Source organism: Symphalangus syndactylus, chromosome 16 (assembly GCF_028878055.3).
Source record: "Symphalangus syndactylus isolate Jambi chromosome 16, NHGRI_mSymSyn1-v2.1_pri, whole genome shotgun sequence".
Classification (NCBI taxonomy): domain Eukaryota; kingdom Metazoa; phylum Chordata; class Mammalia; order Primates; family Hylobatidae; genus Symphalangus; species Symphalangus syndactylus.
The window spans coordinates 38,645,922-38,660,145 of NC_072438.2; positions in this window are offsets into that span (position 1 = coordinate 38,645,922).

Here is a 14,224-nt window from a genome sequence, read left to right on the forward strand (position 1 = left end):
AGACAGAGCAAAAGCAAGTAATGCCTCTGAAGCATAGCTTTAGAATGGGCACTCATCCTTTCTACATCATTTTATTGACCAAAGAAAGCCACAAGATAAGTACAGATTCAAGGGATGGATAAACAAACTCCAAACTTGATGGGGTGGGGGGGAATTGATTGGAGACATTGGAGGGGTTACAGGGAAAGGTGAGGAATGGGGACCTTTTTGCAATCAGCCTGTATTAGTCCATTTTCACACTGCTATAAAGATACTACCCAATAAACATACGTGTGCATGTGTCTTTATAGAAGAATGATTTATAATTCTTTGGGTATACACCAGTAATGGGATTGCTGGGTCAAATGGTATTTCTGGTTCTAGATCTTTGAGGAGTCACCACACTGTCTTTAGTGGTTTAACTAATTTACACTCCCACCCACAGCGTAAAAGCGTTCCTATTTCTCCATAGCCTCATCAGCATCTGTTGTTTCCTGACTTTTTAGTAATCACTATCATGACTGGCGTGAGATGGTATCTCATTGTGGATTTGCATTTCTCCAATGACCAGTGATGATGAGCTTTTTATCGTACGTTTCTTGGCCACGTAAATGTCTCCTTTTGAGTGGTAGCTATAAAAAAGAATGAGTTAACGTCCTTTTCAGGGACTTGGATGAAGCTGGAAGCCATCATTCTCAGCAAACTAACACAGGAGCAGAAAACCAAACACCACATGTTCTCACTCATAAGTGGGAGCTGAACGATGAGAACACATGGACACAGAGAGGAGAACATCACACATTGTGGCCTGCTGAGGGTGGGGGGCAAGAGGAGGGAGATCATTAGGACAAATACCTAATGCATGCGGGGCGTAAAACTTAGATGGGTTGATAGGTGTAGCAAACCACCATGGTACATTTATACCTATGTAACAAACCTGAAAATTCTGCACATGTATCCTAGAGCTTAAAGTAAAATTTTAAAAAGAAGAAGAAGAAGAAGATATTACCCAAGACTGGGTAATTTATAAACGAAAGAGGTTTGATTGACTTACAGTTCCACATGGCTGGAGAGGCCTCAGGAAACTTATAATCATGGTGGAATGTGAAGGGGAAGCACAGATCTTCACATGATGGCAGGAGAGAGAAGAAGAATGAAAGAGGAACTTCCAAACACAAAGCCATCAGATCTCACGAGAACCCACTCACTATCATGAGAACAGCAAAGGGGAAACTGCCCACATGATCCAATCACCTCATTCTCTCGACTTGTGGGATTACAGCTTCCTCCCTAGACCCATGGGAATTACAATTCAAGATGAGATTTGGGTGGGGACATAGAGCCAAACCATATCACAACATCCAGCTTTTTAGAGAAAAACAGCAGAAATTATTGAAAATCCAGATTCCATCTAATTTATAAATTTTTAATTTGTAAATAAATGTATTAACTTCATAAATTCAATCCCATATGGAATCCATGTTTAAAGAAAATATGAAACCCACACACAGAGATCGACCTATCTATCTATATCTATCTATCTATCTATCTATCTATCTATCTATCATCTATCTATCTATCTATCTATCTATCTATCTATCTATCTATCATCTATCTATCTATATCTCTCTATCCATCTACTATCTGTCTATCTGTCTATCTATCTACCTAACTTTCATCTATCTATCTATCTCCACCTACTTTAGAACCTGGAGAATTGGAGTTGAATAAGTCAAATTTTAATATCCACTATAGGCAAGATTCAGGGATGGTTGATACCTCTCAGTGATCAGAATATTTACTTTAGTCTCTATCTGGTAGTAAAACTACTCCAACAGTTAAGGCATACTGCATATATGACAACATTCACTGAAAGAAGGGTGTGCCTCTAATCTTGAAGATTAAAGCTAAAATTAGACAAGTATTTTCCCAAAGGGATCTTAACTTACTTTCTCTGAAACCACCTCTTGTCAGAGTTACCAACAAGCTCCATCACACAAAATCAAATGGTTAATTTTTTATTCACTTCTTTCTTCCTGAAAGATTTTTCTCCAATGGCCTTTTCATAAAGATCAAATAAATTAATATGCATAAAAATTAGAATAGTGTCTGGCATATAATAAGTGCCATATGTTCATAATCATGCTAATAATACTTATAATGATGATTACTGTTGTTATTATTATCATTGTTATCTAGCCACTTAGTTTTAAATATAGCTAGTCCTGTTGTTAATGCTTGTTTGGGGAACACAATTGTTTTCAGTGAAGGCTATCGATTAGGAAACAATTTGAGCGCAATGTAAATTTCATCCAAGAATAATGCTAAGCTAATGTAGAAAACTGTAATCAGTTGAACTGAGCCATGTAGGACAGACATACACATATCTCATGAGGACAACGAGCTACTCTCATCCACATCTGTTGTTACAATGTTCCTTCCAATTTCAGATAACTTTCCTTGTACCGCATCACAATAATATACAAGTTACAACCTTTCCTGAGGCCACCCTGGCCAGATGATTCTACTTCTAACTCTTTATAAAAATTGTTCTCTCTTTCCTCTTATCCTACTTTTTGTTTTTCTTCTCTATCTTCCGTTTTGTTTTCCTTATTTTTCTTTTGTTTCATTATTTTCTATATGTCTTCTGTTGTCCTTTTGCACACAGTAAGAAAATTCTTTAAGCAAATTCCACAAGCAAACTTTTGTACCCCTCCTAGGCTGATTGATTCCAGACATCAATATACACATCACTTTCATACTTATTAATATCCATCTCTCTGCTCAACATATTTACTTAAATTTCATCAAAGGATGTATCTTTATTTTCCCCATAAACTTAGGTGTCACATGTTTTCCCACTACTGCCAACAGCATCACTCGTAACCCAGTTGTTCAGCCCCAAATCCATTTTTTGTCTTAATTTTTCACTTTTCTTTATCTTTACATCAAATTTTTCCAAAACTCCCATTGGCCATACCTTTAAAATAAACCCATAACCCAACTATTTCATACCCTTTTAACTTCTAAGACCAGTTATAACCACCATCAACTCTTAGACAACTGAAAGTAGTCTCTTAATTTGTTGTACTGCTCCTTTATTGCCCTCTCGGTCCCATACCCCGCCTCATTAATCTATTTTGCACACAGCAATGAGAATAATCTTTTACAGTTAGATCATTTTATTCCCCTGCTTAAAATCTTCCAAAGGACTTGGAATCCACATCAAATAAAATTCAATCAACTTAAAGAGTTTTATGTTCCCACCTATTCTGACTACCTTTCTAATACTATATCCTACTCTTCTTTCCCTCCTTAACTAAGACTCAGGAACACAGACCTTCTGGCTCTTTGTAGAAATGTGAATAATTTTCTATGACAGAAGGGAAGAATGGGACAAAGCAAGGTTTGTCATTGTTAAGAAAGCAGCACCTACTAATCCCAGCACTTTGGGACGCCAAAGCAGGAGGATCACCAGAGGTCAGGAGTTCAGGAGTTCGAGAACAGACTGGCAAATATGGTAAAACTCCGTCTCTACTAAATATACAAAAATTAGCTGGGCGTGGTGGCAGGCACCTGTAGCCCCAGCTAGTTGGGAGGCTGAGGCAGAAGAATTGCTTGAATCTGGGAGGCGGATGTTGCGCTGAGCTGAGATTGAGCTGTTGCACTCCAGCCTGAGCGACAGAGTAGGACTCCATCAAAAGAAAGAAAGAAAGAAAGAAAGGGAGGGAGGGAGGAAAGGAACGAGCAACTATCTTAAAAGAAGGGAATGCTACTCATTCTTGTGCTTTTGGTCTGTCCATGTCCGTTTCCTGTTAGAAACATGTATTGTTGGCCCCTCTGTGTTTGTTGGAAACACTGTTTATGTTATCTTAAGAATATTGTGATTGGAATAGCAGTAGGGTCTACTTTCCTTTTCTCACGTCTTTAGAGAGGCGATCTAAGACTAGAATGTCATGCATGATCTTAATCACTCTAGATTCCTTTTACCCTGCTTATTTGTTCCCTAACATTATCTGAAGTAGTCTTGTTTATTTTGCCATTTGACTTGTTCCTGTCTTTTCCAAAGAAATGTAAGTCCTATGATAGCAGCAACTCTTTGTTTGCTGTTTTATTCCACCATTGAGAATACTGCCGGATGTCTAAGAAGTACTTAATAAATATTAAGTGGAGGAATGAATATATGGCAGCCTCTTTTGTGGATCCAGGACTAGTATTAAGTCATGTGGTTCACTTCCTCAAATGTTTCATGACATTTAAAGATTCTGTCTCCCAAGGTTGAACATAATAGTTCCTGGAATCCAGAAGTGGGTCAGGGAGTTGGGCATGAGCTGCTGCTTCTCAGTTTCTACACCTGATCTTTAACTTCTCCCTTCCCGCTCATTAAGCTTTATTGGGCTCCTCCATCACTGGAGCTGTAGGAAGAACAAAATACAGATTTTTACTGGTTTCATAAGAATCTTGAAATTAGTAGAATGGCTGTTATTAAAAAGTCAAAAAATAGATGCTGGTGAGGTTGTGGAGAAAAGGGAACGCTTATATACTGCTGATGGGAATGTGAATTAGTTCTGCCACTGTGGAAAGGAGTCTGACGATTTCTCAGAAAACTTAAAACAGAGCTACTATTTGACCCAGCAATCTCATTACTGGGTATGTACCCAAAGGAATATAAATTGTTCTATTATAAAGACATATGAATATGTGTGTTCATTGCAGCACTATTCGTGATAGCAAAGACATGGAATCAACCTAAATGCCCATCAGTGGTAGACTGGATAAAGGAAATGTGGCATATATACACCACAGAATACTAGGCAGCCATAAAAAAGAATGAAATCATGTTCTTCGCTGCAACATGGATGGAGCTGGAGGCCATTATCCCAAGTGCATCAATGCAACGACAACAACAACAATAAGAAAACTAAATATGGCACATTCTCACTTACAGATGGGAGCTAAACATTGAATATACATGGACACAAAGACAGGAACAAGAGACACTGGGGCCTAGTTAATGGTGGAATGTGGGAGGAGGGTGAGGATTGAAAAGCTACCTCTCGAATACTATGCTCGTTACCTGGGTGATGAAATAATCTGTGCACCAAACCCCTGCAACATGCAATTTACCTATGTAACAAACTGCACATGTACTCCCTGAATCTAAAGTCAGAAAGGAAAAAAAAAAATCTTGTGTAGTGCATTCTCAGTTAAGCAGATTTAAAAGGTTAATTTATTCTTTAATGGGGTTCTTTTCTGAGTTGTTTGGAAACCACCCAAGGGACTCTCTTATGCAAAGTTCCACTGATGTAGAAATCACAGCTGCTGGCCACTTATGGCTTTCCACTCATCCCGTTGGCTTCTAGTGGGTTATTTGTCTGTTGTGCTTATTTCGTGTCCTTCTGCTGTTCTTTTGTCCTTGTGGGCAGGGATCCTCTTGAGAGGTGACAACATGTTAGCAGCCCTCGCTTGCTCTAGGCATCTCCTCTGCCTCGGTGTCCACCCTGGCCACGCTTGAGGAGCCCTTCAGCACGCCGCTGTGCTGTGGAGGCCCCTCTGGGGCTGGCCGAGGCTGGAGCCAGCTCCCTCTGCTCCCCGGGAGGTGTGGAGGGAGAGGTGCGGGTGGGAGCTGGGGCTGCTCCCACACAGCCGGCAGGCACCTGCTGGGCTTGATCAGAGGCTGGGTCCCATTTGTGGACCCCTGTTCCCTCTTTGCGGGATCATTGGCCAGGATAGCAGGACTCTGTCTCTTTCTGTCTTCCCCTCTTTTCCTCTTCATTGTCTGGGATGTACTCCCTCTGGGCTGTCGGAGTGCCCAGGCTAGGTGTGGCAAAGTCTGGCGATTGCCAGTGAGAGGTAAAGCCGGCTGGGTTTCTGGGACAGGTGGGGACTTGGAGAACTTTTCTGTCTAGCTAAAGGATTGCAAATGCACCTATCAGCACTCTGTGTCTAGCTAAAGGTTTGTAAATGCACCAATCAGTGCTCTGTGTCTAGCTAATCCAGTGGGGACTTGGAGAACTTTTGCGTCTAGTTGAAGGATTGTAAATGCACCAATCAGCACTCTGTGTCTAGCTAAAGGTTTGTAAACGCACCAATCAGCACTCTGTCAAAACAGACCAATCAGCTCTCTGTAAAATGGACCAATCAGCAGGATGTAGGTGGGGCCAGATAAGAGAATAAAACCAGGCCACCGGAGCCAGCAGCGGCAAGCCGCTGAGGTGACGTTCCATGGTGTGGAAGGTTTGTTCTTTTGTTGTTTGCTGTGGAAGGTTTGTTCTTTTGCTTTTGCTGTTGCTCACTCTTTTGGTTAGCACTGCTTTTGTGAGATGTAACACTCACTGCGAAGGTTTTCAGCTTCACTCCTGAAGTCAGTGAGACCATGAGCCCACCAGTAGGAAGAAACTCCAGACACGTCCAAACATCTGAAGGAACAAACTCCAGACACACCACCTTTAAGAACTATAACACTCACTGCGAGAGTCAGTGGCTTTATTCTTGAAGTCAGCGAGACCAAGAACCCACCAATTTCGGATACACTCTCAGGACCATTCCATCTGGCTTCCTTTTTCAGAACCCACCTATATACAGGCCATCGTCCTGCCAAACACTTGAAAGCATTAGCCATACTTAAGATTTCTTTTCTTCTTACTCAGCCAACAGGCAGAGGATATTCCAGCCAAAGTCTCTAGCTTTTAGACTATTCCAGGTAGGTGAAAATCAGAAACCTGGCTGTATGTTCTTCTGTCTCCAGGGAACCATGTAAAACTCTCCAATTTTTTCTTTCAGTCCACATCACCTGGATTGAAATGAGAGGGAGAGAGGGAACTGTCCTCTCCCTCTCTGTGGGCAGAAGGTAATGGGGAAAGGCAGAATGTACCAACAAGTCTTTCGTTATCACTGGACCTTTCAAATTCCAAGGAATGTTTTTCTCCTCACATATAGTCTTAGGGTTAGAGGTAGTTGCAGGCTGAATGAGTTACACCATCTTTTAGCAAGTCTTGGTAGATAGATTGGAAACTTGATTGAGAATGTAGGACTTAAAAATATTGTCTCCTATTTTGAGCCCTTTGCAAACATCTGAGATGACAGGAAAATGTTGCTTATTTATTTATTTATTTATTTATTTATTTATTTATTTATTTATTGTTTGAGACAGAAGCTTTCATTGTCGCCAGGCTGGAGTGCAGTGGCGCAACCTCAGCTCCCTGCAGCCTCCACCTCCTGGGTTCAAGTGATTCTCCTGCCTCAGCCTCCCGAGTTGCTGGGACCACAGGCGCACACCACCACAACCAGCTAATTTTTGTATTTTTAGTAGAGATCGGGTTTTATCATGTTGGCCACGGTGGTCTTGATTTCTTGACCTCATGATCCGCCTGCCTTGGCTTCCCAAACTGTTGGGTTTACAGGCATGAGCCACTGAGCCCAGCCAAAATGTTGCTTTTAACATTCTGTTACATACATAAATATTCAAAAGTGCTACAGTTGTTAAGTTTTAACTGGAACTTACTGATTCATTTAATTGTGAGGCAGACGGGTAATTCTGGCTTCCATTACAGTTGGATCCAGAACCTCAAATGATCTCAACAGCCATCCTCTTTCGCTGTCTCATTAATTGCTGTTCTCACTTTTTTCTCTTTCTCTTACTTAGGAGATTCTGTTTTCTAATGGAAATTGTCTCATATTATTAACATAAATAGGGTTTGGGCAAGAAAAAAGGATAAATCATGAAATTTTATGGTCTTAACAAGGTATAAAACACCACTTGACTACCAACAATTGTCATTGGTTTAATATCCTATTAACTAGAATGAACTAGGTTCCTATATTATTTTTTTCCATGATTTTGTTGAAAAGATAATGTAAATCTTCAGCAACTATATGCATTAATGAGAGAATGGTAAGGTATATTTAATAGTGGAATGTATATTAGTACACATGTTAGTATTGCAAAATGCAAAAAGAAATTGGGTTATAAATCTGCCCTGCTGCTCTGTATATAATTATTTCTACTGGGAATCTTATAATATTGTACACATATATTTGCTGACCTTCTAGACAAGAAATACATTCTGTGATATGTGAAGTATATTGTAACCCAGAAGTGGAATGTTTTCCCTAGTGAGGGTTCATTTAAATAATTTTATCATCACCATGGTGGGGTTTTTTTTGTTTGTTTTTTTTTACAAGAGTCTGTGGTGCACAGCATCGGTGACCATAGTCCCTAAAGTGAGATAAAATGTGTTAGAGAAGAAATGAACACCTGCTGGAGTTATTTTTGTTATGACTACAGGCACTTTGATATTCAGCTAGAGAGAGGCATATGCAAGGGAAAGGATGTATACAGTGATTAAAACCATGTTTTCTTGCCAGTGGGGGTTCTATACACGTTTTATCACTGTTTCTGGAAGTAAAACAAGAAGGTGTGTAACCTTTGTATCCCACGGCCACACCATTAATCTCATCCAGAATGAAGACAGAAGGTCTCAGTATGTGGTGCCCATAGAACAGATATATTTTAATAGACCAGAGCTTGATGCTATCACAAACACCAGCATTTGCCAAGTTTAACATGAAATAAACTCTACCTTACAAATAAGTGAAATAGAAAAAAATACATAAAACATCTGTTTTCAAATTATTTTCAAGTTTATAAATGAAATGAGACACTTCCTGGCTTAATCAACTTGTTTTTATGAGTTAATGGGCTGTGTTGCCAAGTTTTCTTTTAATACTAAAATCCACTTTAAGGTGATTCTTACAGCCTTTAGCGAAATGATGCTTCTCTAGAAAGAAAGTTGTTTTTGTTTGTTTGGTTTTTTTTTGAAATTTCTGTGATGCGTACTTGCTCACAAATAGTGCATGGGGTTTGGCACATATATGAGCACCTAGGTATGTATAATGAATTGTTTGAGAGAGATATTAGTGGGTTATCATTTAGCCCATAGCCAATACTGGGAATCTGGTGGAAGGGAGCAACTTTTTAGAATGACCACTTTTGGGGCTCCAACTGCTTGGTTTACAAAATCTTATTTATTTGTCTTTTATATTATTCATTTATTATTATTAGTGACTATTTCCCTCTTTGTCTCAAAAAAAAAAACAACAACAAAAGAAACGTGTTCATGAAAGGCTTTTAGTAACTAAAAATAATTAGTTAAATTTAAAAAACAAAGTTTCGTAAGAACTAGGATATGACCCAAAAAACTGTTAGATCAAAATACATCAGTTTTAAAATACCTATAAAGGAGCAGGAGATCCAAAAGCCATCGAGATGCACCCTTTCTCAACTTTGTAGTCCCTCTTTCTTCATTTATTGCTGCACCACGGACTGTTTTGGAGTTCAGGGAATTCAGAAAATCCCACCCTAAACATGCCAGTTTGGCATACTGATTGTTTTAAATTGAAGAAACTTCAAAAAAAAAAAGCTATGCAGAATGGGCACTTTGACCTTAAAAGCAAGAGATAAAACTCCCACGTAAAAGAGGTGTCCTCTCTGTACCTTAAGGAAGAAAGACGTTCTTATTTTGAGAAAGGGCAGTCAAAACCCAGAGAAATCTGTACAAGCAAACTTTGTTTAAATAATCCTTATATTCCTAGTCATTTCTTTATAATTAGCTAGTGTAGTCCCCAAACCCCTTTCTTTGTCACGTTTTCACACTGTCTGACACTTGGTTCAACTCAGTAGATAAGTGTTCAACTCTGCTTCTTGGGGTCTTCATTTCTTTTTGAGAGATTCCATGTCATGTAAAACTTATATTAAATAAATGTGCATATTTTTCTTCTTTTAATCTATTATATGCTAGTCTAATTCTCAGGCTTAGCTGGGAAACATTAAGAGGGTAGAGATAAAATTTTGCCTCCCCTATAGATTTCAAAAATATTCTTTTTGAAACCTACTCTAAGGGTTGATGTAGTAAAACTGTGCTTAGCTTAGTGTTTGGCATTAGAAAAAGCAATCAGTGTTAATAATTATTTATAGGTATTGGTAAAGATATCCCAGTGACCCCATCTGTATTAGGCAGGATAGATCAGGAACTGCTGATAAGTGGGGTTACTGGCTCTCTCAGGCAGCTACTGGATCTGGCGACTTAGATATCTAGATTACTATTACCTTGTATTTTGTTTATCTCAATGAATGCACATCCTTCATAATCACTGTGTAGAGGAAGATAGTTCTGGAGTGTAACCTCTGCTTTCAATTCATTGTCCAGTACTATTACACAGTCTGAAGTAACTGCAACTAGACTGGGAAATGTGGGAGAACATATATTCAGTATGTAGAAAGTATTTTGGCCACATCAGCCATATAGCAAGGAAATATTTATCTGATTGGTAATGCAATTAATCAATAGCAATTGTATGTGATAATTTTATATACTTTAACAGGTTAAAAAAAAAGTAGTATTGGTTAAAACCCGTATATAAAGAGTGACATATTCTGGAAATAAATGAATATTTGAGTATTTAAAATATAACTTTCTTACATATTGTATATTCATAGAAGGATGATATTTCAAAGTAGAAAGCCACGCTGTATGCTAACGGCTAGAATGGCTTACTTTATATTCAAACTATCTTCATCATTTAAGTACACTGTAGACTTTTGAACTGATACTTGTGTTGTATAATGTTTTTCAGGTTTCATTAATTAGAGTATTTATTACATATTTTACTTCAGTTTTACATATGTGATTTTATTTTCAACAAATATTTACTAGTAAATGTGTTAATCATACATAGTAAAATTTAATAAATATATTAATATTTCGACTTAAATTTCCATATGTGAGTTATTATTTCAAAGTTTGAATAGGTTATTTTTTCCCAAAACTATTAATAGTCAGAGCTGCAGAACAATAGATATTCTAGGATCGGAAATCTCCTGCCAGTATGGTTTTTACATGGTCTTTGAAGATTATCCAATAGAGATAGAGTTTTCTTTTTTTTTTCCAATTCTTCATTGACCTAACTTCAACTTCTTGGTTGCATGTAGTAGAAAGGAAAAGAAAAGGGTGAAAAAGAAGAAAATGAACCTGTATTTAAAATATTGTCTCAGATCATGTAAAAGAGTAGATACATAGACAAACTACTGGAAGGTAATCAAATTTTGTCTCTTTTTATCTGTCTACATTAAGCAATCAAGAAACTTCTTGTTCATGTAAAATGGAAACAAATGCTATTTTTGTTATTCAGAAGGAATAATTTATTCTGCCAGTTCATGAAATTTTGTGTGTTTGGAATAATTGTGGTGAAATTGATTTATATCTATATCTATGGTAAATTTTCACTGTATACAAAATGATGCCAATGATGAAATAACATTTGTTGCAAGCTTACCATATGCCAAGTATTTTTTAAACTTGTTACAAACTGTATTAATTAGTTAATTGATTAAAATTACCTGATGGGACTTCCCTTTTATCCTCTTTTGCTTTTAAGGAAATGTAGGCATGAATATCAAATAATGTTATGGTGAGAACATTTGGAAATATTAAAGCAATTTATATTTCAGTCAGCCATAGAGAATGTTTTCTTGTAGTTTTTCTACTGTTAAGGTTAAACTCCAAGGCAATGCCATTGAGAATAAGTCAGCCATATCTACTTTGACACTTATAGCTGAATTTCAGAGTCTAGATTGAACAATGCATTAGAAATCTAGACATTTTGGAGATAAAAAAGTTTTTTTAATGTTTAATTTTATTTATTTATTTTTGAGACAGAGTCTCTCTCTCTCTCTCTCTCTCTCTCTCTCTCTGTCTCTCTCTCCCAGGCTGGAGTGCAATGGCCCAATCTCAGCTCACAACAACATCCACCTCCCGGGTTCAAACGATTCTTCTGCCTCAGCCTCTTGAGTAGCTGGGATTATAGGCGCCTGCCCCCATACCCGGCTAATTTTTGTATTTTTGGTAGAGACGGGGTTTCACTATACTGATCAGGCTAGTCTTGAGTTCCTGACCTCAGGTGATCTGCCCGCCTCGGCCTCCCAAAGTGCTGGTATTACAGGTGTGAGCCACCGTGCCTGGACAAAAAATGCTTTTTTTTTTTTAATGCCAACTTCTTCGTGCTCTTTGGATTTTTGCCTAGATTCAAATAATAAAAATTGACTATAAACAAGTAGAGAGAGCTCAGATTATAACCAAAGATTAAGTTTCCATTCAACAGGAAATGCAAATAGAAGCCTGTTCAGAGAGGAGAAGGGAGAAAGGATAGATACAGTTGGATTTTTATGTGTCCTTATTTCTCAGCATTTCCTCCAGCATTCTGGGATTAATGGGGCAGTAAGTGTCCTTTTGAAGAGTCTGTAATAATTTGATCTCTTGTGTTGATTTCACCATATATATAAATTTAGGAAGTAGAAAGGAGGGAGGGATAAAAAGAAGAATAAAGAGATGAAAGGAAGGAAGAAAGGAATGTAGGAGGGAAGGGAGGAAGGAGAAGGGAAAGAGTGATGATATCTAGAAGGAAATTGAAGAGTAATGGGATCAATTATTGAAATATTTTTGTTATTCCTGGGCTTAAACCCTAGAAAAGTCATTGGTTTTCAACCCTAATGATTTTTCAATTCTACTGACAAATTAGAACCATCCTGAGAGATTTTTATGGGTATTACACAGAGCCCACCTGTAGAAGCTAAGAATCTCAGTCCAGCTATTCCAGTTTCAAATTTAGTTTTTTTCAGATGTTTAGTCACAGACAATAAGAAAATAAATTTGGGCCAGGCACGGTGGCTCGTGCCTGTAATCCCAGCACTTTGGGAGGCTGAGGTGGGTGGGCGGGTCACCTGAGCTCAGGAGTTAGAGACCAGCCTGGCCAACATGATGAAGCCCTGTCTCTATTAAAAATACAAAAATCAGCCGGACGTGGTGGCATGCGCCTGTAATCCCAGCTACCCGGGAGGCTGAGGTAGGAGAATCCCTTGAACTCAGGAGGCGGAGGTTGCAGTGAGCCGAGATTGCACCACTGCACTCCAGCCTGGGAGACAGTGTGAGACTCCATCAAAAAAAAAAAAAAAGAAAGAAAGAAAGAAAAATCCATTCAAAATGAAGCTTAATATTAAAACTGTCCTCTCATTTAAACAGTCTCTCCACCTTTTCTCCATCCTCCTCTTTCTTCTACTACTCATACTTTTAAGATGACAATATGTGAGAGGGGATGGAGATTGGAATGACTTCAAGAGTTTGAGAGGGAGGAGTCTGATCTTCATTCCATTCCCTCTTCCTTGCTAATTTCTACTTAGATTATTGATTTGATTCATCATTGTATATTTGCCTCTATCCACTGTACACCTGCTTCTCATGAAGTTCTTCTCTCACTGTGTTGCTGCAAATATCTCTGCTCTCTAGCTTGGCTTCTGATTATGGGATTCACCTACTTTGAATCATACCTACCCTAATTTCTTTTTCTATCGACTATTCCAATCCTTCTGTAACCATTACGGGAGAATGCGATAAATTGGGAACCCTACCCATACTATGCAGGCTAACTCCTACCTTCTATCAAGCCATAACAACCTCACCATGTCATTTCTACTCATGATCCATATGCTGTGAGCCATCAATAAGAGGAATGACTCCTGCAGACCTACACAATGGCCCACTCACTGCTAGACAGAATCCAGGTAAAACTTTTTCTAAAAAAAATATTAAATGCATTTCAGAGGTTGTATCATGTTATATAGGTTTATTTGTACTTAATTCACTGAAGTGCCATGGAGATATGAGTACTTACACAGTGCTAGCATGTTTCCCAGTCTGCGAATATAAAGTATTTTTATACAGAATGATTCACATCTTTTTTTTTTTTTTTTTTTGAGATGGAGTCTCGCTCTGTCGCCCAGGCTGGAGTCTAGTGGCCCAATCTCGGCTCACTGCAAGCTCCACCTGCCGGGTTCAGGTCACTCTGCTGCCTCAGCCTCCTGAGTAGCTGGGACTATAGGTGTCCGCCACCGGCTAATTTTTTGTATTTTTAGTAGAGACAGAGTTTCACCGTATTAGCCAGGATGGTCTCCATCTCCTGACCTTGTGATCCATCCACCTCGGCCTCCCAAAGTGCTGGGATTACAGGTGTGAGCCACCATGTCCGGCCAATTCACATCATTTTTAGATTTAGTACACATTTCAAAGGTTTAACATTAAAACTCAATTAGGTCGTATATATTGCTAGGTAGGTTGTGCCATCCAGAGGTTCATGGACAGATTTGCTAGTGAGTCAGTTTAACCACAGAGTTTATACAAGAAGGTCTTCTGCA